Here is a 26,431-nt window from a genome sequence, read left to right as displayed (position 1 = left end):
CTGATAATTCATCAAATCTCATGAGGAAAGCCCATAACTGATTCCATTTTTCTTTATATTTCAAGCTTCCATCTGTACCCTTGTTTTTTGTATTGGTAAATATTTGTGGAAGGCCTACCAGTTTTCCTTTGTAGACTTTCTACCCTAATTCTCTACATCATTGTGGATTAGTATGTTCATTCATTTTAGTTTTGGAAGTACTGAGTACATAAAAAATATGAGTGGATGATGAAGAATTATCAATCCCACTCAAGCTTGTTATTAATTCCAAACCAGATTTTGTTAAATCCCGTTATTAAGCTTAGTGCACACCATTTGAAAATATATAATATGTCCATTTGATTATGTATTAAATGTTAAAGAAGTACAGCTACCCATGTGACTATGTGTAATAAAATACAGAAGCCTATGTGAATGTCTCTGTTGTTGTAATCAGCATTAGGTAGTATTATGTTGCACTTGTGGTAGATTTGTAACTATCCAACTATTACTTTCTGTATAACTAATGTGCTCTGTATAAGGTGTTCTCTGTTGCACTGAATGTTATGTCAAGCTTTTATGTTTACTTTAATAAATGGTATCAGAGCCTGCAACTATTCTATGAGATTGAATATGTCCCTTTATAGGAGTAGTCAGTAAATTTGAGTGTAAACATAGAAAGGTCTGGAAAATTCGAAGAAACATCTGTATGAAGAAAATGCAGATTAAATTTCTTGGGAAAAAATAATAACGTTTCCAACAGACTGATGAGAGAAGGTGGGCTAGGGCAATCCTAACTCTTCTGCCATTCGAAAGAAGGCGAAGTCCTTGATGAAATTAATTCTGAGGTAAGCCATCAAGCTGTTTCCTTGACAAAATTGCCTTTAATAAATATGCGGTATTTAGCCGAGCCTATGCAGAGAATGTTACACAAATTAATGTGCAAACTGCAAACTAGTGATTTCTGATCACAAAGCTGAGATTTGTCTGTAAAGCTTGTTTTTTGCCTTCACTGGTCATGACTTTGGTTCACAGCCTGTCAACATTTTATGTGTTTGTGTAATGCGCCGCCTGGATATTCTTGGAACAAAGATAAATAAAAGCCCAAACATTTTTTTAAAAAGAGATAAAGCATGGCTACATACAACATCAACATGCAACTGATCTCAAGATCACAGCGGAAGACTCAACCAAATAGTCCAATCAACCAACGATCTCCAAATATCACTACTTACCAACACATTCATTAACCAGCTAAGTGGGTTAAACATACAATGTCCATTTCCAACTATAATGAACATACAATGAAACCTGACCAGATATCCTAGAAGTTGACTAAGCCTTAAATTGAAATATATTATACATCCCTTCACTATAGGAGGCAACAACTTCCCAAAGGGTGCCTGAAACACTTACTGAAACACATCCAACAAGTCTGAAAGTACTTGCTGTTTGCCCGCGCAGGTTTTTGCACAGATCCCGTGCAATACTTTCTAGTATCATATGATACTGTTTAGTACTACCGTGCGATACTTTACTAGTATCGCGCGATACTTTTGACAACTACCATGTGATACTTTTTAGTATCGCAAGATACTATTTACTCTTACCGTGCCATACTGATAAATTATCGCACGATACTATTTGCTACTACCGTGCGATACTTTTCACTATAGCCATGCTATACTTTTCTACTATCACCCAATGCTGAACCAATGTCGCCTAGGTTTGAAAAGAAACGCCAAACAACCAATTTAGAAGGAAAATAGAGTTAAAACCTCCAAACCAGGGAGTAGCGGAACCACCATAGTCGAGGAGTAAACACTCGAAAGCATAAGGAAGATCAAATAACTCTAACATCTAAGCCGTAGCATCTAATGTAATCATGCAGAAAACAACATCGCAGTGAACATACATGAGCATAAATCTACTATCTCAAGAAGGAAAGCACAAGCAAAGAAGCCATCGAATTAAAAACAACAGTGCTCGTTTCCTCCCAACCATAATGGCTTCATGAGACCTCAAAGGCCCTAACCATACCCACAAGCTTGAATCTCAAATTGCCAAGAAGATAGTCGGAGTTGTCTCATGAGATCATTCTTACCAATAACCATCAAATAACATTATAAGAACAAGTATGTACAACTTGCTAATCTACCAATAGCATCACTAATCCAAGGTAGTGGTAAGAAACATCATCTAGCAATATGATACAACATCATGATAAAGGAATGCATAAAGTAAACATACTAAACATCATATAGAACATGATATCAATGCATCCAAGATAAACCATAAATCACAAGAGAACATACTTCGGATACACCGATGTACCAAGTGAATATCTAACACTGGCCTCCAACTAGAAATAGACCATCTTTGTACACCGGTCCCTAGCAGTGGTATAGGTAGCTACGACTCTAAACCACGTGGTACCCGTAGGCCCACTCTCACCATGTTGATGGAGATAATGATCCGACCACAAACACACAACACAATTAGTCATCCATGGCTAACATTCACACCAAACAGCGCAGAGGACTGAAATCATGACCATGCAACAATGCAACACAATAGGTCCTAGTTAGATACTCAATGGGTCTACTATGTAGGGACTTTAGTGGAGAGTAGATCGCTTGGCATTTCGGAGCCCAAGTTAAACATCGTGCGGAAACTCTCCCTCAGGAGGCCATCACACTATGTCCTCAGATGAATCGTATAGACACTTGCCCTCAGATGGACCATATAGGCACATACCCTCAGATGAACCGTACAAATATTTCACATTTTATTATCTTATTTTTATTACCCATTAATTCATTTAGTTATCACTTAATAGAAACTTCTTCACGTCAACCTTGTCAGGAACACGACCTAAGGTTATGAGAGAAGCCCCTCCACTTGTCTACCCTACATATCCATGCTCATCACACGATGAGTACCTGTAGGCAATGCAATTTTCCAACCCAACCCCAATGAACATAGCTCAACCGAAAGCAACTGGGAGTTTCGGGTCTCTCAAGAACCTGACAAGTGCACGCTCACGTGCTCGTGTGTGGGCACACCGACTACACAAAGATCATAAACAACAAGGGCTGGATGAGAAACAATAAAAATACCAAGTATGACTAGATTACTCAACCGCTCTATATTCGGGAGTACGGACTTTACACGAATCCCAATAATGAAACAAAACCATACATCATAAACTCACTCAACCAGCCTAAATCCAGGATTATGGATTCTACACGAATCCTAGTGTCCATGACGTGGAAACATAACATGAAAGGAAGCATGGAGTACAATCCATTTTCACCATCCAAGGAGACAATGCCAAAATACCAACAAAATACGGGTGGCATGCAAATCGAGACAAGACTAAAAAGCCCAAAACTCAAAGTTCTCAGATAACAATGAAATTGAAACTGCAATTCAAGAATAGGGTCACAAGACCAAGGGTCTAATAAAATTCACCAAACAGGTTCGGATTCCCAATCTGGAAAATTTGGCAAAAGACACAAGTCCACAAAAATCCACTATGGAAACATAAGTTCGGATCGAGAGATGAAATGCTCCGGAATGTCCTATAACCATTCCGATTCCACGATCCTAATCGTTAAGGTGAGGGATATAAGATCCAATCTCTAAATAAGCCAAACAAAGATATGGGTGAAAACTCAAATGGCACACAAAACGAGACAATGCCCAAACACACAAAACTAAAGCATCTTGGAATTTGACAAAATTGAAAACGCACTGATCAAATGGTCCCAAACTAAGTAATATCAAATGAAATTTGACTTCCAAGCAACCACGTAAAAACTGGCAGCATAACAACGCCTAAACTTGCATTTCTAATTTCTTACGAAATAGAAATGCTCACCCCCGTCCAACTAGGTGATATGAATGCATAGAAATGGAGGGGAACACTAGTTCTTCACTCCCTAACATTTAGCAACACGAAACAAAAGTTGAAACAGAGTAAAACCAATAAAACCCAAAAGCCCTACCTTGTAGCCAAGAGGGCAAAATGAGAAATACCACCATAAAATGCCGGGGACCCTGAATCGGATGAAACCATTAGCATAGTGGAGCAATCTTGATACAAATCCAGCGAGACTAATCTCGCAACGATTTGCCGAGCCAAACTCCCGCAATGAGCCAAACATTGATTTCTCACAAGAGGGTTTGGAGGAATTCTCTCCAAAACCATAAAATAGCAAAGTGAGAAGTGAGAATAAATTCGCTTTTAGCCAATATATGCACTTTCGCAAAGTAACATATAAATTAGATTATTTCAATTAAATAATCTAATTGGCTCCCTTAACCCAAATTAAATCAGGTGATTCCAATTGAATTGGAATCTAACTATGGCAAATTAGCCAGCAATAAAATAAAGATTAAATCAAATAATTAAACCCTTCTAACCATTAAACAACATTCAATTTAACCTTTTTGGCGACCATTATGGAATCCTAAATGGACAGACATGCTCATGGGTCTAATCGCATAATGCATTATGAATCCGGATTTACCAATTAACCGAAGGGTTAAAATGGCATAATAAAGATACATTGCCCATACAGGGACGATATTGGTTCAACATGAAAGGTCTAATCACTAACTCCATGTGCCACTTTCGGGGATATAAGTCCCGCACAATAAACAAACACAATCAAGTGTAGATGCACAATAATAATAGCCAAATCGACAATTACGTGAAATCATGTAATTAATTTCATTTACATAATCATTTAAATAGCCCATTTTGCATAAATTACTGAAATGAACAAGGTACTAACACTATAACCAATGAATCCAACATGGACAATTCATTTCTAATTATTTAAGCATTTAATAATAAAATTAATAACAGTTGTTTAACAATTTAACTGACACTATGCACATTTAAGTCAATATGGTCAAACACATGAGTAAACACTACTGCAAGAACCTAGTCAAATAGAGTAGGACAAACAAAGTGCAACCACTGTTCACATCTCAAGGTAATCACAGAACAAAATCGTGATACCAAATCAATCCAAGTAACCACTGGCACGAACCTTAGTGAACCCATCTTACTAGTACATCATAATCTCATAAATCAGCCATAAGCATAATTAATCCAACTGATACAATAACATAAATCCAATCACCCCAAGGTTGTAGACTACTCATGGTACCAATCATGATCACTCACAAAGAAAGATCATCAAGGTTGCATCCATCAGGATGACTTATAGAAATGAAATGGGAGAGGCACTACAGCTTGTGCTTGAATTTCCTTGTATCACCTTTTTTCAGTACGGGCACTTGGGATTTTAGTGTTCTGCAGCTCTATAGGTATCGTTGAATGAAGAAGAGAGCACGGGAGTAAGATGCTATAGAGAGTTACATACCCTGTGAATGAAGAAGAGAGCACAGGAGTAAGATGCTATAGAGAGTTACATACCCTATGATCTGCTTACTCTTCTCTGTGAGAGTAGATTGCCACAATCTAGTGGTTTATTCCAGAGCAAATGATTGGCTCGGTTAGTGAAGTTAAAAATAAACTGGCTATTAGTAGTTAAAAATATTAGATTATTCTGTGAGCTTGTTATCCTTCTTGTTCTTCACACTTCTCCATAGCATAATACTGGTTAATATAAGTCAGTGCTAGGATTCCATTCCCTAAGATTCATTTCCTATTGTTCATCTTTGCAAGTTGCAACAATATAAATCTTATGGAAAATAGAGCAATAAGTGAATTTATCAAATCTCATAGAGCAAGAAAAGTATCTAGTCAAAAGTGATGGCAGGGGTCTGTGCACCATAAGATTGAGTTAGACATCCTTTATTGCATTGACACTTAGCAAATTTGCTTCTGTATATTTTTAAAGAGGTATTAACTGTGGCTACAGAAATTACTTTTATCACAGCTTGTACTTATTTTATTCAAGATGAAGTCTTGGCCGATATGTTGGTCAAAGCAGATCAAATGCAATTTGAGTACAGGGCTGAAAGTGATCATTCCAATGAGGAGAACACATGTATTTCAAAGTTGCAGCCAAGTAAAAATAGCAAGCTTGTAACAACTGCGAATGGTATTCTACTGCAACAGCAAGATATAAAATGTTTCTCTTGTAGAAATTGTTCAGAAGTGTTCTGTGAATGCTTTTGATATTAAAGAATTTATGAGGTATTGTTGATATGTGTTTGATGACCGCTTTAACAACAGAATAAAATACTAAGGCATCTTATCCTCTCTTGAGCAAAATCCCCTGTATGCTAAGATTGCAAAAGATCATATAGGTGATTCCAAGGTTCTTTTCTGCCAGGTCTTGACTTGTGTATAAGTGACTTGTGTATAAGTTCAATGGTTGATGTGATATTTGGTATCACAAAGTGACTTACATCTGCATTGTTGTTCATTTCTTCCATAATGTTGACTGGAAGTTCTTCATTAGATATTGCAATCTGGTGATGCTTCTTCTTTGAATGAACTTAAATGAAAGGGGAAAGAGTTAGAAGGATTTAAATTTACTCTTAAGGGCAATGATATCAATAGATAGTGCTCCAATGGACAAACTCCCAATACCCAAGCTCTGCTTTGCCAAGATCAAGTAGAATTCTTCTTCTAAGGGTTATGCAAAGAATTTTCACATGACATATATTTGCCAACATTTTGAACAATGGATATAGTAATGGAAGTTAAGTATCCATATAAAAGGGAACACATTTTTTACAATTTTGTCTCTTGTAATTCTTTTTTCTTTGTATTTTTAAAAATTATATTCCCTTTCCAAAAGCAGACATCACGTTCCACCTTTCCTGCAATTGCTTGTCCTCATGCAACTATATGTTTTCTTTTTAAGATTTTATAGTAGAATTTGACTTAAGACAAGTGTTCCCTCATCTTCTAGAGAAATGGTCTTAGACCATCTCATAATTGTTCCAATTGAATTTGCCCAAACCATGTTTGAATGATAGCATGCCTCATATTCATCTATATTTAGTTATGCTCTTATTTTAGAAACCAAAATAGGACCAAAAATGGAGTGTACACTTCAAAATATGCAATATATGTATGAATCTATGAAGACATGAAACATACACCAAGTACACATATTACTGACTTCGCATGTGAAATCAGCAACATGCTCGGCTATGAGGCCTTTCGGCCTATTACAGAAATGAGAATCACAATTCAAAGTCTCAGCTCGCATCTTCTAATCCAGATCTAAATCTTCTATTTGAATCCACCTTCCTACATCTAGCCAAGCTTCTTATATAGCTAGCTAAGCCAGAAGTTAGCTAGTGAAGCATTTAATTACATTATAGGTCCGGTCTTAGAAGAGTAAACCATAACTTAAGCAAAGGACATCATAAGATCACACACATTTAAGGATAGGTCCACACGGGGGTTAGGAGTTGGCTCCCAATTGCTCAAGACACCACGTCATCTCTAGAAATTGCGCGAACAAAAACAACATGCCTCGTTGGATGAAAAATGCAGGAAACAAAAACGACAAAGAATGACAGAAAACTCGAAGAATATGAAGCATCAGAATGCATGCACTTAGGACAAGGATCTATAATAGGACCTCAACATGATGCAAAGTGCGCACGACCTGAAACCAAAAGAAGCAACGACTACTTCACAAACAACAAATTGTACATAAAACAAGAAATAGTTTTTGGTTGATGCAAGCCTGCTTTTTAACCCAAGATGCTTTTGCATCACTATTTAGCTTTTCATTCTATGCCACAATTCTTGAACTTTCTTGATTTTCCATTAATGCAGGTACTTCTTTCTTCCCATGCTTGCTTAGACCTTTCATACCTCATATTTCTCCATCCAAGCCTTGTGGCTGCACGAATAGGTAAGAAAAAAGAGATTGTGTGAATTTAAAAAAAAAAGTTTTAATTGATACATTCTACAAATGCCGCTATTCCTATTGGAGCAAGAATAAGGAATGGGTTCACTTCTTGTTGTCCTTGTTTTTGTAGTGTGTTTCTCCATCCAAGCCTCGGGGTTGCACAAATATGTAAGAAAAAAGAGACTGTGCAAATCTAAAAAATATAGTCTTAATTGATACATTCTACAAATATTGTGTACAACAACCCATTGTAATACAGTTGTTCACAAACTTCTTTTTGCATAATGACAAATAATATGTGTATTCAATTAAAATAAATACAAACTACTACTTTCAGATTTAGGGTTATTTCATAATCTAGTAGCCAATGGTAAATATATTTAGATTTATATTTGATGATAACATACAATGTCATGTCCAAATATTATAATTTTAAAATTGCATTCCAAATACTAAGACAAATGCATTGATATTAACTTAATGTTTACTAATTGGACATGTAAAGAAAACAAATATCGCAAACCCAAATGATACTTTTCCAAAATTTTGCGAAACATTATAATTACAAAACAAAATCTCATTCTAGTTATATACTAATGTTTCAGTCAAAGTTGTACAACATAAAATAACAACATCAATTCTATTCAAAGTTAAAAAATACTCCAACAGAGACTTTGACCAATGAATCAATGTTTACATATTGAGTGCAGATGGCAAAAAAATTATATTTAAAAATTAACATTAATTAGTTTAATCAGTAAGGGATTTTCAAAGGGATCCAACCTCTTAAAAAGTTGACAATTATCAAAATTGTCAAATCCAAAGTTGCCTATTGGCTGTTCCCTTGCACCTGCTATGGTGTTAGTGCTAGTTTTATTAAATTCTCTTTCCAAAAGCAGACATCACATTCCACCCTCTTGTCCTCATGCAACTATATATTTTCTTTTTAAGATTTTTTAGTAGAATTTGACTTAAGACAGGTGTTCCCTCATCTTCTAGAGAAATGGTCTTAGACCATCCCATAGTGGTTCCAATTGAATTTTCCCAAACCATGTGTGAATGATAGCATGCCTTAGATTCATCTCTATTTAGTTATGCTCTTATTTTAGAAACCAAAGTAGGACCAAAAATGGAGTGTACTTTAAAATATGCAATATATGTATGAATATATGAAGACATGAAACATACACAAAGTACACATATTACTCCATGAAGGCACAGAGCAAACACGTGATATACACGTAATACACTCATTGTTAAATTTTCTTTTGTATGGACTAAAGAACAACAAATGATAGATGTGTCCTTCATACTAATCATGGTCTAGTTTGGTAGAAAAACCTCAAGAGATTGCTTGTAAACTGCTCAACTCAACTAAGCCCAAGAGCGCACATTGTCACGTCTTGGCCCACAAGTGGTAGGAACGTCCCACTATGGCAATCCCGTCCCTTGGGTGGCTTGCTTAGCATGGGAGAATAAATGAACTACAATTCCCTAACTCACTACCTCCCATTATTCTGATTGGTTAAGACATGCACATATATCACGCTAGTTTATTTGTAATCTATGCATAATATTTATTATTTGTTTCTTATGTGTACATAAATTACATCTTATTAATATTGTCTCAAGTATATATGTTTGTTTAGATACCTTTCCATTTACTAGAACGATTCCTTGTTTTATCCTATAATCTTGTAGGATGATAAGGTCATGCTTTGATACCAATTGTAATGTCCCCAACTAGAGGTTGTCAATTTCAATTGTTTATCACTCATTACTATGTAACCAAATTAATTTGATTAAAGAAAGAATATATAATTCATAATACATTTGGTAATTAATATATTTAAGCCCTGATCCCTTACTTCCCTCCTAAACCCAAGCCTAAGGGGAATGTGATTTACATGTTGTAGGGTGCTTGATACCAATCTATAATAGGTTCCCTCAAGGCTTTGGGACCCTCTTTCTATCCCATCTTTGGATTCATCTACCTTCTCGTGGATTTACTCTACCTTTCCCTACGCAACACCAACCTATTATCTCACAAGGCTATAGCCAAGGATTAAGGATTAAGCTAAAAATATTTTAATTCTTTTGTATTGCGCACACACACACACACACACACATTCATGTAATGTAGAACTATATCATTCTAATTATTATTATATATTTATTAAATATATATCTCAACATATATTATTGACCATCTTCACACACACACACACACACACATCTTAATTTACGTTGCATATATTTATTATAATATTATAATCTCTTGTTCCATTCTTATTATCTGCATGAAGGGTATCCAAATATATATTCTTCTCTTATTTCATGCCTTTGGGAATGATTTCAATCCTAATTAAATATCCTTGGTATTGAATGGTTGCATCTTATTGGGAAGAGATATCTTTTTGTCAATAATTAGTTAAAATTTCTTTGTATGCTAGTGTCTCTTTATATATGTGATTTTTCTTCTCTTTTCTCCCCCCTTCCAAATGGAATTCCATTTTTCCTTTTTTATCTCATGTTTGAGGGGGTCCCATCTTTTCATTTCATCCCTTTGACCATTCTTAAACTTAATAAATTTTAATTAAATTATTTTATATTCTATTTATTTTCTTTTTATAATTTTGATTATTATTAATTGAATCCTATTTTAGAAAGAGAACATATTTTTTACAATTTTGTCTTGTGTAATTATTTATTTATTTATATATTTTAATAATATTATTACATTTAAATCCAAAAGGGAACATCAATGGTCTCAGGTTCTGGTCCATCAAAATTAATCTTGATCTAGCCCAAATAGGCGAATCTCCTTGTTTTAATTAAAAGAATTAACAGTTCTCGCAACGTCGTATAATGAACGTAATATTGCTAGCAGGATTTAACTGTGTAGTTTTGGAGTAAAACTCATTGACCCATGTTGCATGAGTGGTGATTCACATGAATCCAGCTCTCATGAGAATAAATGGAACACTTAGCACTCATTGGATTTAGGTGATGCTCACAGAGGTGAATATCACAATAAATCCTAATAGCAATATCAAAATTTGACTTGCTGTGGAAAATATTTTCTACTTCTCATAATGAATGTTCTTCGTGATCACCCCCTCACTTTAATAGAACAACCTATATATATATTTATAATAATGATTTTGCAAGTCTTATATATATATATATACATACACATATATATGTGTGTATAACATGTGCATTGTACGCTTAACATCAGATGTGCATATGTACAAATGATAAGAACTATATATATATATATATATATATCTTTTCGTAGTGCATCCAACTTATCTTGATCATTTTAAGAGAAATATTACTGTGCAATCGATAAGTAAAATAGTGCTATGCATTCTTAAGAAATATATTACTGTGCATTCAAGTCTGGTTTTTATGCTTGTATAGATTGAACAACGTTCTCATCAATGCCAATCTAGTCAGATGATCATATAACCTTTGTACATTGAATCAACATTTTCTTTCGTGCTTGGGTCAATTGAATGTTCTTAAATCAGCTCAACCTGATTGCTTATTACAGTCTATTGAATGGAAATCTCCATTATACTTCAGTATTGAAATTAATCTTGAAGTGTCTGAAGCAATATCCACTGGAGAATCTGGTTACTGTTATCTTACAATTACATACACTTATTAAAATATTAGAATTAGATTGTGAATGTTGTATGGCATCGTAAACTATTCATGAACATGCATATGATTGATTACGATTTTGTTTTAATTGAATCTTGAATGGAATATAAAGCAGAGGGCAAACCTATTTACTGATTAATAAAAGGGACATAACCGGACTGAGACAAATGATTCTTGTGAATCTGCTATAAATTGTTGAATCAAAGGAAAGTTATGAACCGACATCCTCTACTAATCTTCAATTCTGCATGGGATTGCTAACTGTTTACAGGCATGCATATTGATTGATAATGCTCTTGTTTTAATCGAATCTTGAATGGAATGTAAACCAGAGGTAAACCTATTTGCTGACTTGTAAAGGGGACATAACCATACCAAGATGGATGATTCTTGTGAATCTTCTATTAATTGTTGAATCACTCAACAGTTATGAACCAACATCCTCTATTAATCTACAATTTAAGGGTAGATCTAAATTACGAAGATTAATAAATCTGATTATAAGAACCTAATCAGAACAGAAAGGTTTAATTTGTCTAAGCCTATTATTATTTTGCAAACCTTGGTGCATCCTAATAGGAAAACCTTGGGAAGGGTGATTATACTAACTGATAACCTGTGATAGTAAGTTGTTGAGGAATGCTAGTCCACCAGCAAGGTGATTGAAGTTTACTGAACCTTACCCTTAACCTGAACTACATAAATATGGGCTGAATAGGGACTTCCTTGTGGATTTTGAATGCGTACATATTCTCTTTAAGTTAGTGAGACACGGTATATATCAATAAGGAGAATGAAAACCCTGTCATGCATAGCTATAATGGATTCATCTTTCTGAATTGTTTTCAATATATGCTAATGAATTCACACTTATTGTGAATCCAAATTTGTCATACGAGTCGGTAATTATTTATGAATCTATAATTCTGTTGAGTCAGTATATTATTACCGGTTCCGCCATTTGGATAGGAATCCATATATCTTCATGAATCTGAATTCTGTTATGAACTTGTGTATCCTTATAAACCTTCATGTAGATGTAAATCTGAATGACAATTAGTATCGGGCACATAAACTACGAATGCATATAACTAAAATAAATTGCAACCAAGGTTGCATGGGTACTCGTACCCACACCCCTGGTACTCGTACCCACCGAGCACCCACGTACGCAAGTACCGGGTACACGTATCCCATGTACCGGGTACTCGGTGGAGAGCATCGTAGCTAAGGACCTTGATTAAGATTCTGATTTTTTTTTTGGTTTTTTATTTTTGTATTAGCTTCTTGTTTATCAAACAAAATTCAATACCAAATCAGTTTGAAACTTTGATACTCATTAAAAATAAACTTTATCACTGTTCAAGTCATAAGTTTATCATTTGCAATATGTCATTGTTATATGATTTAGGATCCTCTTGTTCATTTTTAAAGTCTGCCTTCTTTGTTATGCATCTAAGCATTTATCATGTATTATTATTTCAAACATATCCTCTTGTTCATTTTTAAAGTCTGCCTTCTTTGTTATGCATCTAAGCATTTATCATGTATTATTATTTCAAACATATAGCAAATCTGAAACTGAAACAATACATTACATTTGCAAACTTTATCACTGTTCTTGTTTTGAAAAACCATTGTCATGACTCATAATTTCAGATTTTTTATAAATATAAAGGTATAATTTTTAAATACGTTTGACATACCCAGGTACCTCCGTCCCCTATTATGAAAAATACTTTAAACATTAAACATTCAGCAATAGCATATATATATATATTTCAAATTTCTTGTTTTGAATGCTCAATGTCATGACTCATGACATATATTTTGATTTTTATATTTTCTATAAAATATTAATAATATATAAAAAATAGGCATACACACGCACCCCCGTCCCCTATTTTGAAAAATATGCGTACCCGTACCTGTTCTCGTACCCGTCCCTGTTCCCGTACCCACGTACCCGTGCAACCTTGATTGCAACTTATTATGAATTTGTTAAGAGTTGTAATCATTCTTAGAAATACATGGTGGTCCTAACACCTAGCCTCCAAACGTGTGGCACGACTGGATATACTCCAGGAGGTGCCCTTTTGTGGGGGTAATAATTAATCAGTACTTGATTTGCAGTGATAAACTAGATAGGATAATAACACTGTAATCCTGTGATTGGAGAATGAACCTTTAATTGGTAAAACCTAGATCATTATATAAGTATGATGGCTGCCATAAACTAGATAGGATAATAATACTGTAATCCCGTGATTGGAGAATGAACCTATAGTTGGGAAAACCTAGTTCATTATATAAGTATGATGGCTGCCATCAATAAGAATGTTGTATCATCTTCTTGAATTAGTGGGTCAACTCTATCTAGTAAGTTATAAAATGTAACAACATTTGGAAAGGGTTTCTTTTTTGATTCTCAGAAGGAAAATACAATGAAGGTGAAAAAATCAATCATATCAATAATGAATTATAACAGCTCTAAACTGTTGGCTAGGGACTCCCCTGTTGTGAACCGTTATGAACCATTGGACCTCTATTGCCAAGTTGGACAGTAAGTCCTACTATTGTCGGGGAAGACTGAATAAGTCTTAAGGGCTCAATACACGAGTATGGCGATGATACCAACAACACAAAGTACATTGTTTGTAGTAATAAAACCTTGGCCAAGGTGGTGGTATGCAATGGTGTAATAATCGTCGATTACTTGGTTCAATAGTGCACGTCTAGTCAAGAAGGTCATTGTCATAGGCAATGAAGTCTATAGGGTGTGACTAGCTAAGATTGTTGTGGGTTCTAAACATGTCTTAGATGGCAATAATGATTTGATTTGATTATTGCACCTCTCTTGTAGGGCCAAGCCACTTCTGAAAGGAAGTTGTGTGGGAGACTATAAAGTTGAGACAAAGAGGTCAATAGTTGGGAGTTAAAAGCTCTGACGACGCTTTCCCTCTTCTGGGAAGACATTCAGGAGCATTTGAAGAAAGAGAAATAAGAAGAAATACTTCCATTGTTTTAGGTTCTTTGATTTATGCAATGATAGTTCAATTATTGAGTTCTTTCTTTCAACTTAAACAATAGTTGGATTGTTTGTTAAGTTCATTTTCATTTGAAGGTAGTTAAATAAATATATTTTAGTAACTGTTACTTGTAGTTAGTTCAATGAACTTTGTAGTTATCATGTTAATAGAAAAAAGAAACTAGTTTCTTTCTGTCATTATCGGTTAAAATTTTTTCTTTAATTTTCTATCATTTGTTCATTATTTGTTAATATTATGTGGTAGTTAGGTTCAACATGTTACAAAGATAAGCTTGGGATTTGGTGTTGAGCTCAACATGGACTTTGAAGTTATTATGTTCATAGAAAAAGGAAAGTAGTTTCTTTCTGTTATTATCGGTTAAAATAATTTCTTTAATTTTCTATGATTTGTTCATTATTTGTTAATATTATGTGGTAGTCAGGTTTAGCATGTTAAAAGATAAGCTTGGGATTTGGTGTTGAGCTCATGATGGATTCTTGTCCGGCGAGCTTTAGAGCATTGATCAAGAATTATACTTTTTTATAGTCATTAGACATTGATTGATATTTGTCATATCTTTGAGGGATCATTGTTGAATAATTCAAGATTGTGATTCGAGAGTTTGAGACTAAGACCTTAAGAACAAAGCTCGAAGCTACACCTTTTCCGAGGTTCAAGAGACAACTTGATGAAACCTACTTGATTTAGGATTCGTTTCTGTTGAATAACTTGGATCTTTTTTGCAAATGTACTAACATGGCCATCGTAATTGATGTTTTCAAAATGCAGATTTGGATCTCATATAAATATGAGAGGAAGAGAGACATGTCTCTATGGTGTAAACATCATTTAAATTATATTAAATTATATTAACATGAATACTACACACACACACACACACACACACAATAATATATATATGTACTGTATACAATTATTAACATGGATAAGTATATATAGGAAATGATGATTACCAATAACAATAATGAATATTAGATCGAAACAATCCGACTAAAGCTACAACTTTAACACTCCCTCTTAGCTAGGGAGGATTTGTAGAACACATTATGCTCTCAAGTATATGAAGAGATATCGTCTCAGTATGATATTGAATTCCTTATGAGACTAAATTTCACACTTTTCATAACACACAATTCAAACAATTTTCCATAGCTTAAACACCACCTTAAGTGTGGTGTATAATAGTAATTTTGTCATGTTGTTCGGCAAGATCTGGCCCAAAGAACCATAACAAGTTGGTTATCATGGTGTCCATCAAAATCCGGCCCAAAGAACCATGATAACAGGTCTACCATTTATAAGATCGCCACCTTACAATGGTTACTTTCTGTTTGTTTGTTATCAAGACTTCCAACACTCTGGGTTAACAACTTAATGGAGTCTGTCATGATAACAGGTCTACCATTTATAACATTGTCACCTTACAATGGTTACCTTCTGATTATATATGTCAATGAAAGATCACCACCTTTCATTACATATCATATGTGAAATGAAAACCATCATGAACCAAGTCAGAGGGTGGTGCAAAGGCTTTCATCTCAATTCTCTCTCATAGAGAAGAATGCATTTCAAGGAATTTCACTTAGAACTTATCCTCATAGGGAAGATATCATTCACAAAGGATTGCACCTCAAAAATTCTCCCTCTGAAAAATGATCCTGGGAAGTTAGGTCCAATAGTTGCTCCCTTAGAGGCTCTCTTCCCCCAAGGATTCTTGTTAGACTCACTTTGAATTTGATATCAATTTTTTGGTGATAAGTCATCACTTCCTCATGATATACATAGAAGTAGGCCCATCAAAATCATGCAGTCACACACATGTATTTTTAGACTCCCTCTAAGTATCAATCTTCTAAGCTCCTACGTTGCCTTCGAAGAAGTGCCATAGTCCCTCTTAATGTAGAAGAATCTCATAATCTTAATCATCAAGGATGTTTGCTTCAAGAGCCTCACTTTATCCATCTTGACCATTAGGGTCTTTGGAGCTACTATCATTAAATTTAGTTTGCACAATATTTGGTAGCATATGTAAAGTGTCAACCTTCTTTTCCTGTATGAATATCCTCAACATAAAGGAAAAGATCAAAGAAAATAACTCTTATAGTATATATAGAATTACAAATAAATGAATAGATAAATGTAAAAGATACGAGTACTTATCTGCCCATGAAGGTCATGGAACATCTCCTTTCTCTAACGATGGTTCAAGTGGGAATGAAACATGGGTTATTATACCCCCCCCCCCTCCCCCCCCCCACAATGTAAAATTCCCACCCTTATATTGTTGAACACTTTTACATCACATTAAATATGGTAACTTCTTTCTAAGTTCCAACTTTCTCATTGAGCTTAACAATAGAAGCAACCTCATCCACGATACGCCAATGTCTAGATTGAGTATGATTGTGCCACATGAATGAATCTATAACTCATACGTTGAGTTTCATTCATCAAATAGAGACTCATAGATGGTTCAAATGAATTCTTAAAAGCTCCATTAATCTCTCACAACAATAGCTCAAATTTCCTCTGTTTATGCAAAGGTATTTGTTTGATCTTTTGATTAAACCTATATTACGCACATCTTTGCACTCTGTGTATTCCAAATTTATATCATTGGTGAATCCATCACAACGTGGTTTACTCCCTCTTAATTTGATTTCAATCCTTCTTTTCCTGCAAGAACATTCGTAGAGGAAAAGATCAAGGCAAATAGATCTTTTAGTATATACAAATAAGGGAGAGACTGCATTATTTAGTTAAATAAAATATTCAAGGATTAATACTAATCTGTACATCAATATTCTTTTATTAAATCTTTCATGCCTTTAGACATTAATATTGAATTAAACAAACAATTATTTATTACTTTTTATGTCCCCTTCTATTAGGTCGGCTTATTATGATCCTACAAAGGATATAAGGTTCACTAGAAGTCTAAACTTTATTTAATTATTTCTATTTGAACCAAGTTGCAAATATCATCACTAAATTCTATTAGAAATTCTAGATAACATCCATTCTCCACATATATCAACTTACACAAGGGATGGTAGAATTACAATTGCTTGAGCTTGGACACGACCTATGTGGAGCTCGCTTACCCCAACATGGGTGATTTACTCCTCCTCCAGTGCACACTCCCTATTTACTACATAATCAATGCAATGGTTCTTATAAACTTCTCCATCATTTACTAATAATAGTAAATTATTACATTAGATTCCTTACAAGAGAACAATTTATAATCACATTAAAGAATAATCAATTATCAATACGTATTTACACATTCTTATATTGATATTTCGTAGCAATATTATAAATTATTATAATATTAAGAATTAGTTTATTATAACATAACAACTCTCAATAATAATCTAATCCTTCATCTCTTTATAAAAATGAATAACCTAATTATGAAATGGAATAACAAACATACATAATTTAAATACACTTTCTCATGCCTTGTAACTTATGCGAGTGATGTGACCCTTCACAATATATAATTGAGAGCTGAACATTCCTCATACCTTTTTGTATATACTTGATCTTGGATCCCATCGCATTTGTATTTACACATTGTTTCCTATAAATAATCCTTCATATCTTCCTTAATAAACATTCATATCTTGAATATAATATTTATTACTTATAAACTATCTTCCTCAAATGTAATATTCTCAAGCCTTCCTTACAAATAAACTTAATAAAACATTCACAAAATATTCGACAGTTCCTTATAAATATTCTTCCTCATAAAATATAATATTACCTCTCTTCAATGAGTCATGCATTCTTACCTTCCTTAGTAATAGTGAGATATTCACACTAGTAAATTTAGGCCTAAATTTTGACGTGAAAAGGTCGAAATTTCGAAAAGAATAGGTCGATAAGGCGACCAAGCTTGCTGTCGGTCTTTTTTGGTCGATTTTTCGCCACATACATTTTGCGTCAAAATTTTGACTTCACAAAGGTGGACTTATCAACGCGAATTTCGTCGATTTCCCTAGTCCAACTTGAACTATTATTTCCTCATTTGCAGGCGCCGCTGGTCGAAATTTTGACGTAAAGCTACACCAATTTGGCATCTAAATTGCGACGAAAATGCCTTACTTTTCTACGCCGGTGCCATACAAGCAATGTCAAAGGCGACCAATTTGGTGTCGAAATTGCGACCAAAACACCTTCCCTTTTTGCGCATTTTCGTCGAAATTGAGACCAAGATATGTAGAATTTTCGACGAGCTATCCCAATTATTGTAAAAGCTTTGCTCTCATAGGAGCCTTCTAAACTGCACAAAACTTGATTCTAAAGCGTAATTGCTCGGTGCATGAGAGTCAGGGTATCGTGCACATTTCTACCTCCACACCATTGTTTCGTTCGTCATAGGATTTATTTCATACAAAACAATGGGAAGGAGGAAGAAATGTGCACCATATCCTGAGTCTCCACTGAGCAATTATGCTTTACAACTCAAATTTTGTGCAGTTTAAAAGGCTCCTATGAGAGCAAAGCCTTTGCAATAATTGGCAAAACGCATCTAAATTTTGGTTCCTGTAGGGAAGAATAAAATTAGGAAAGAATTATTTATCAGGAATGAAAGCCAATAATTTCATCTATTTTTCAAACAGATAAACATGACAAAAAAACTTACAGTCCCAATCACATCATCATAAGAGCGCATATATAACTATAACTATAACTATAACTATGTCTAAAACCAACATAATTTACAAATATCCACAATTCAAATATTATCCCTTGATGTTTTCTTTAATGCAAAGTTTTAAGTCAACTATGTTATTGCCCTGGATGTAATACCAAATTGTCATTAGGCTAAAGACTGTAGAGGGATTTACGATTTACAAATGCAAGGAGAACTACCCAACCAAAGTAGTAAATGACATGAAAAGTTAACAATCTAGATGAAATATTTCTAGCAATTGAACTGTACGTTATAGAAACAAAAAATTGCCTAAAAATAGACACCTCACTAGTTCATTTGCATTCGTAATGGCTTCACAAAAGTTGAAAGCTTACGATTTGTCAAGAACACAAAAGGCACTCATAGTTCAGCTGCATCAATAAAACTAAAGTAGTCAACTGTCATTTTACTTAGATCCCTATGAAAATGTTGCACTGAAATACAATATACATTGGAGTTAGGAATTTGGTTGACAACCAAAATCAATTGAATTGAAATAAGAAACTTCACCAAAGAATCAACTAAATATGTATCTTTAAGCATATTTTGCTACTCAAAATGTTATGACTTCTTCCTTCTTGACCTTAAACTCGTGACATTTTTTAGTTTTACAGGGGGAAACACGATCCCTCCAACTATTAGTTGTAAATGGCTTCCACCTTAGGCGCATAGAGTCTTTGAACTAGATAGATAAAATACACAACCATGTTGAAGACCATGGAAATAGAGGATAACATGGAAAATACCAAACAACAAGTTGGATGATGATGAAGACTACAACGAAGGTAGAAGATCCCAGACATCATCAATTAATACCAAACTACCAAATGGAGTATACAAACTTGAAAAGATAAGACACACCTTACAACTAAATGAAACTCTAGAAGCTACCATCAAATGGCATGACATTGAATCATTACCAACAAATGAATACAACATAGAGAAGCTACTAGATATGGTATTTCTATTCATTTTTCAAACAAAAGAGTGCAGTAGGTATGCAACCACGACTAAGGAAAGTGCAATTTCACACCATTTGCCATGTTCTAATATGATGATAACAGATGCCCAATAACCTCTTTCAATTTGCGCTCTTCCCTTAAATCAATATTTAATTCCAGCAATCAATCATAGGAAAATGTTTTTTTTGTTATTGAAATTTGTTGGTCATTAATTCCTGCCATGGTATATGCTTTAGAAATTGCACCTGCACATGCAATCCTTATATGTGTATAATTTCTCACAAACAAAAACCATTTGTTATATTTTTTGATGTTATCTTTATTATGTAAGACTTCCGTTAAGCACAAGTGCTTCCTTGGAGAAACAATTATACAAGGCTTTCTGCATTCAAGAATCAAAACAATAAAAGAACTTGAAAGCATGATTTTATTAGGAACTTAGCCACTTACTCGTCAATGAATTGACAAAAATATAAAAGAAAGTAGCTTTGGCTTCTCCTACCATAGCTTATTCAATCATCGTTTTCCCAGTACCCTAAGAGCAAATTAAATGTACTTTATTGTAAACAAAAATGAATTTCCAACATATAAAGAACAGAGAATAAATCAGACTGACTTATAGGAGGTCCAAATAAGAGGAGCCCTTTGCCTGGAGAGCGACAGCCTTGAAAGATGTCAGGTCGCAATAGAGGCCATATGACCATTTTTGTAACACACTTTTTGGCATGCTCTACCCCAGCTTCAGTATAATTTTGGAAAAATAAATATTAATGTTAATAGGTACATAGAAATAAATATGAATAATATTATCATCAATTCATTCAGCCATATTAAATTTACCAATATCATCCCACCAAACATTGGGATCCTGGTCCATTATCTCATTGCTAACATGCTCTATCAGACGTGGTTCCAAGTTACGCAGCTTATCAGGAAGCTCACCATCAGGAACAACAAGCATTTCTAAATTGAAAATATAGGACAGAAAAGAAACAACCGTTAGCATGCTTCAAACCAAAACTGCTAGAGATGGTTATTTATTTAGTTAAAATCAAAATCAACTGATCCTATTCAAAAACAATAGCTATGAGTTATTGTCAAACTACCTTCAAATTTGCAATACTTATCTTGGCACAAGATATTTTTATAACCAAACAGTTTGAAGGATCGTGACCAGAGCAAAACGCCCAAGAAACCAAGGTTATCGAAGACAAGCAAAGGTAGTCTGCTATGAAATATGCATGTGAATAGAGTATTTCCCAACCTGTTTGAACATTTGAGCTGCAAAAAGATGTTGATTATATACTTTACACTACAAAAAATCAGTATACACAGACAAGGTTGAATAGGCACTATAGCAACATATTTAGAACTAGTCAAACATCCAAATCACCATTAAAGAAAGGAATCATACATGAATAACTCTGCTGCCATCTTAAGATGAAACATAGTTGTCTCATCTTTTGGCTTAGAAGAATCGCTATCGTTGCCTAACCACAAAATTATTGTAGTATTCAACTATGTTCTTCATAGCCTATAAAAGCTGACTAAGGTTGCAACGTTTATAATGACTATAGACAAAAATATAAATTAAAACAAGCAATATTATCATTAATTTTTTTAAAATGTAGAATGAAATGGTTGTAAGTATGCATTTCTACCACATGCAAATGATGTTGAGATACAGACCTGTGCAATCCAATCTCCCAAGGAATAGACATCACCTCTTATCACCATCTTTGCCAAAACAAGATTTGTCATAAAGCGATGTTAGAATAGTTACTAAAATGGTCATAAATTATGTTGTTATAGTAAAAGAATACTTTAACTTAAGAAAAAAAGCTATAAAATATTAAAGCATGACATTGTGCTTTAAAAACTAAAAAGGTACCTGTAACGAAGAACTTCATTTCGACTTGCTAATTGGTTGTCACTATTAACTATAAGCTTATCTTTAAAGTTTGAGCTTCACTTGGTTTCGAGAATAGTTAAATATTCTCTACTTAATAGGGCCAACCACGTGAAGGTGGAAGCTCATTTGGCCCCTCCCCCCCCCACCTAACATCACTCTAAATTCCCCGTTAACATTTAATAACATTCAATTCATCCATTTTTGAAATATAACATTCAATCATTATAATCACATGATAACATTCATTAACACATAAAATTCATAAACACACAACATTTATGAATAATTCATTAACACGCAACATTCAAGAGTAAGTCATTCATGAATAATTCAGTAACACAGTATTCATCAGCACCCAACATTAATGAATAATATTCATTAACAATATTCAAGAGTAAGTCATTCATGAATAATCATATCTTTTTTGCTTTCTTGCTGTTTCTTTTTTTTCATAAAATTTCTAAGAGGAATATCAATGTCCTCGTCATCCCCCTCCTCTATTGGTTCTAACACATGTCTCCTCCTCATCTGTTCAGGAACATCATGAGGCCGCTGCACCAAAGGGGGGTTCGCTGCAATAACAAGTACTTCATGAGTTAAATTTGCACCATTTTATATTAGTGAATTATGAGTTTTTATTTAAGTAAAAGAACTATAAATCAAAAAGTTAATTTAAAAGAACAAAACATAGATTTTCTTTACCTGAATGTGTGACATGATCTACCTGTTGATCAGTCTGAACATCCTCCAGCACTCGTTCAGCACGACATGATTCTATATCCTCAACACAAAAAGGTTACACCAAGTTCAATTAAAAATGTTAAATTGTATTAATAATTACATAATTAGTTTTAAATAACAAATGAGCACCTCCATCGATAGTACAATGCACATTAGGGGCTTCATGATGCTGCGTATGATCTGTGTCACGATTAATAGGTTGCATTGCAATGTCATGCACATTATTATCAAATAAATTATTGCTCAAGTATTCAATTTCTAATATATTTTTTGGCATATTTACCTGTGCACATGATGCATGAGACTATTCGGTTGGGGCAATGGAAGCTTGCCGTAGGCGTTCAGCCACCGCTGCATAGCCTTGCTTGAAGGCAATTTTTTTGTGTTCTTCCGTGACCTCCAGATTAAAATCAGCACCTTGCATTTTTTTATTAATTAACAAAATTATTTGCATTTTATAAATAATTTTTCTTTGCAATTCATTTATTGCTACTTACAACGCGTGCTTTGATTTTCGAATATCCCCCAGAGCCAAGTTTGTGCTGCCCAACCTTTTCCAGCCTCGCCTTTGTTGCCTTTGATGTGTCTTGCAAACTATGAAAAGTTTGAAATATGTTAGATGATATAGATATAAAGATCAGTACTAATTAGTCGATTATTATATATTGGTATGAAGGTTTTAGCATAAAGTAGCATGTTCCACCAAAAATATGAAAAAATGGAAGAAATTATAGCATCATACCTTTAATTGACATGTGTAATCATGCTATTTATCCATGATAGATCTAGAAGGTCATCAAATATGGTTGCCCACATGTCATCAATATTCTTGGTACTCTTTGTAATTGGTAATTGGTAATTGGTAATGACTAAGAATTGCTTATCATATTAAGATTTTTGGATGTAATTTTAGTGTGATTACTGATTGGAAGAAGTTTTGTTTTACTCAACACAACATCTCTCTACTTTTCTTGAGCTTTTAATGTAAACTCAGTCTTCAAGCTTCTAATTTTGAACTCATCCAGAAGGTCTTTGAAAACTTCGTAGACATTGGTCTTGACCAAACAAGTCAAATGATTTTGCCATATAAACCAAACAATCAACTTTGCTGACCATAGATGTAGAAGGTCATGAAAAATGACTGCCAAAATGTCATCAGTCCTATTGGTGTTTCTGCCAATTTTAATGGGTAATGATTGATAATTGCTTTTCTTATTGCAAAATTTGTATATAATTTTAGTGTGGTCATTGATTGAAGCGTTGTTTTTGTAAGTATATGCAGTGGAGATGAAACAAAAGCTCTTTTTGTTTTTGGAGATTCATATACAGACACTGGAAATTACTATCCTGGTATGAAAAATAGCATAGTTTCAACATGGAAATATCCATATGGTATCACTTGGCCTGGGCACCCATCAGGCAGGGTATCATCTGGCAGAATTCTTACTAATTATTTAGGTAATCTTTCTCAAAATCAATTTCTAATGATCTCAAAGGTCCATATCAAAAATTGTTGTTCATATCAGGAACTGTTGTTGCATATTTTAGCCCAAAATATTTGGATAGGCAATATAAATAGAAGTCAATTTGCCTCAAACTTTTCCATTGCTATGTACTGGTGTTTCCAAGTGCTTTACACCATCAGCTAATATAGGTATATGTTTGACTTCTCTCTAATTATATAATGATTATAGATCATGGTATTGACTTCTAATTTTCTAAGTATAATAATGCTTAAGGGTCTTGTCTGCAATTTTGTATATTTATATTTTGCACTGTGAACCTAGAAATTCCCCCAAATTTTATAAGATATAAAAATCCTATCAAAAAAATCTTATTGAAATTGCATTTGGAAGGCAAGCCAAAACTTTTCAAAGTAATCATATGAAACAAAAAAACCATGACTCTTTAGGATTACCATAAGATCCTTTGAAAATCCTTTTTCAATCCATCCATATAACTCCTCATAATTGATGCCCTCTTCAGGATACAATTATATTAAAATTGAACAAGCAATTTTCAATTTTAAAGTCTTGATAACTATGACAAGTTCTCTCCAGGAGTGCTTCTCTTGTATACTCTGAGCCATGGATCGGAACAATCCTATTTCCTTAATCTATTAACATTAAAATGCTCTTATCTACAAGAGCTTTTGGATTTGATTGTGTATAGTTTTTTAAGCATGGATGTTTCAAATCAAACTCTGTGCTCTATGATTGTGTATCTTTTTTCTTGTGGCCTCATATGCTTGGTTTCATCTCTCTTATGCTTGATTTCATCTTGATGATGGTTCAAAATGTCAATGCTAAAAAAACTATACAAAATCAAATCCAGAAGCTCTTGCAAATAATTGTCATAGATTGTAAAAATCTGTTCTCATTGATTAAAATACTTCTTTTCTTTATGATTATATTGCCATGGTTTTAAATATACAGGTGAATGCATTTACCAGAGTTTGTGTTTTTTCTTAAATTTATGCAGCCTAAATCTTAGGTCTTCCATCTCTAGTGACCTACAGGGTTCCGATAAGTTCAAGCCATCATATACAAGCAAGGAAAGGCATAAACTTTGCAGTAGCATACAGTGGCGTATTTGATAATTTTGGAATTCCAAAGCTGAGTGTCCAAGTTGGGAATTTCAAGGATTCCTCCTGGCCTTTAATGGCTTGTCGTTTCTTTGGTTGAGGACTTAATGTCTATATCTTTTGTAATCCTTTGGGTTTCAAGCATTTGTCAAAACCTTTTTTACTAAATAAAAACATGTACTGATTATACTCAATATAAATCTACCATCCATTCTTTTAAAGAAGGTAGGTACTATGGCTCTAATAAAGATCTTGTTTCAAAAACTTCTATCACAAGATCTCCATTGATTTACCAAATAGAACCTATGCCAATTAACAACCAAACCTGTTAATACAGATTAATAATATTCCTCTAAATATGTAGAAAAACACAAGTAACAAATATATGAAGGCATCTAAAAAGATAGAAAACATGGAAAATGTACAAGATACCCTCAAGCCAAGAAGAGATTGAGAAAATGTGTCTTCAAGTGACCAAAATTGTCAGTGAGAGTAAAAATTCTTGGGAGTATACATAAATTCTCTATGACTCTCCTCCACCTGTAGTCAACACTCACTAAGATAAGAATGACATTAAATGTTAAATCTACCATATGAATCTATCAAATCAACAAGGGGTGTGTAATCATTAAGATCTGATTTATAACACCACAGATCTATTCTGTCAGGAGGGAGTATTTACTATTACAAACCTGTTGCCAAAGAATTAACTCTTATGATCAATTCACTAAATGTTCATGGCTATACCTTACACAATTGGAATTTATAGCTTATTTTTGATCCATACATCATGTTATAATTCCGTCGTCACATGATAGTTATCCTTAGTGTCTTTGAGTCACCTTACTACAAGAGTAAGAAAGTATAAAAATGTCTGCACCAACCAACAATAGTCCATTTCTCATGTTGCACTAGATTGTTTCCATTGCCAATTTAATTTTCAGACCTCCAACATAGATGGTCC

General features: G+C 33.9%; 1 long non-coding RNA gene across 2 annotated transcripts in view; it reads left to right on the top strand.

Annotated features, from left to right (window-relative positions):
• The window catches only part of LOC149556632 (uncharacterized), a 31,309-nt gene extending 5,750 nt beyond the window's left edge, over nucleotides 1-25,559 (top strand). The window contains exons 2-3 of one of the 2 annotated variants that reach the window (XR_016364730.1): nucleotides 24,166-24,341; nucleotides 25,365-25,559. This is a non-coding gene — a long non-coding RNA (uncharacterized LOC149556632). Of the gene's footprint in view, nucleotides 1-24,165; nucleotides 24,569-25,364 lie in introns of those variants that run through there. The other variant, XR_016364729.1, reaches the window with a different exon arrangement.
• Nucleotides 25,560-26,431: the final 872 nt, after the last annotated feature.

This window comes from Cupressus sempervirens, chromosome 5 (assembly GCF_028749045.1).
Source record: "Cupressus sempervirens isolate cs-2001-9-10 chromosome 5, ASM2874904v1, whole genome shotgun sequence".
NCBI lineage: Eukaryota > Viridiplantae > Streptophyta > Pinopsida > Cupressales > Cupressaceae > Cupressus > Cupressus sempervirens.
Note: the sequence above shows the minus strand (reverse complement) of the source record. Positions and strands in the feature narration are given on the sequence as shown.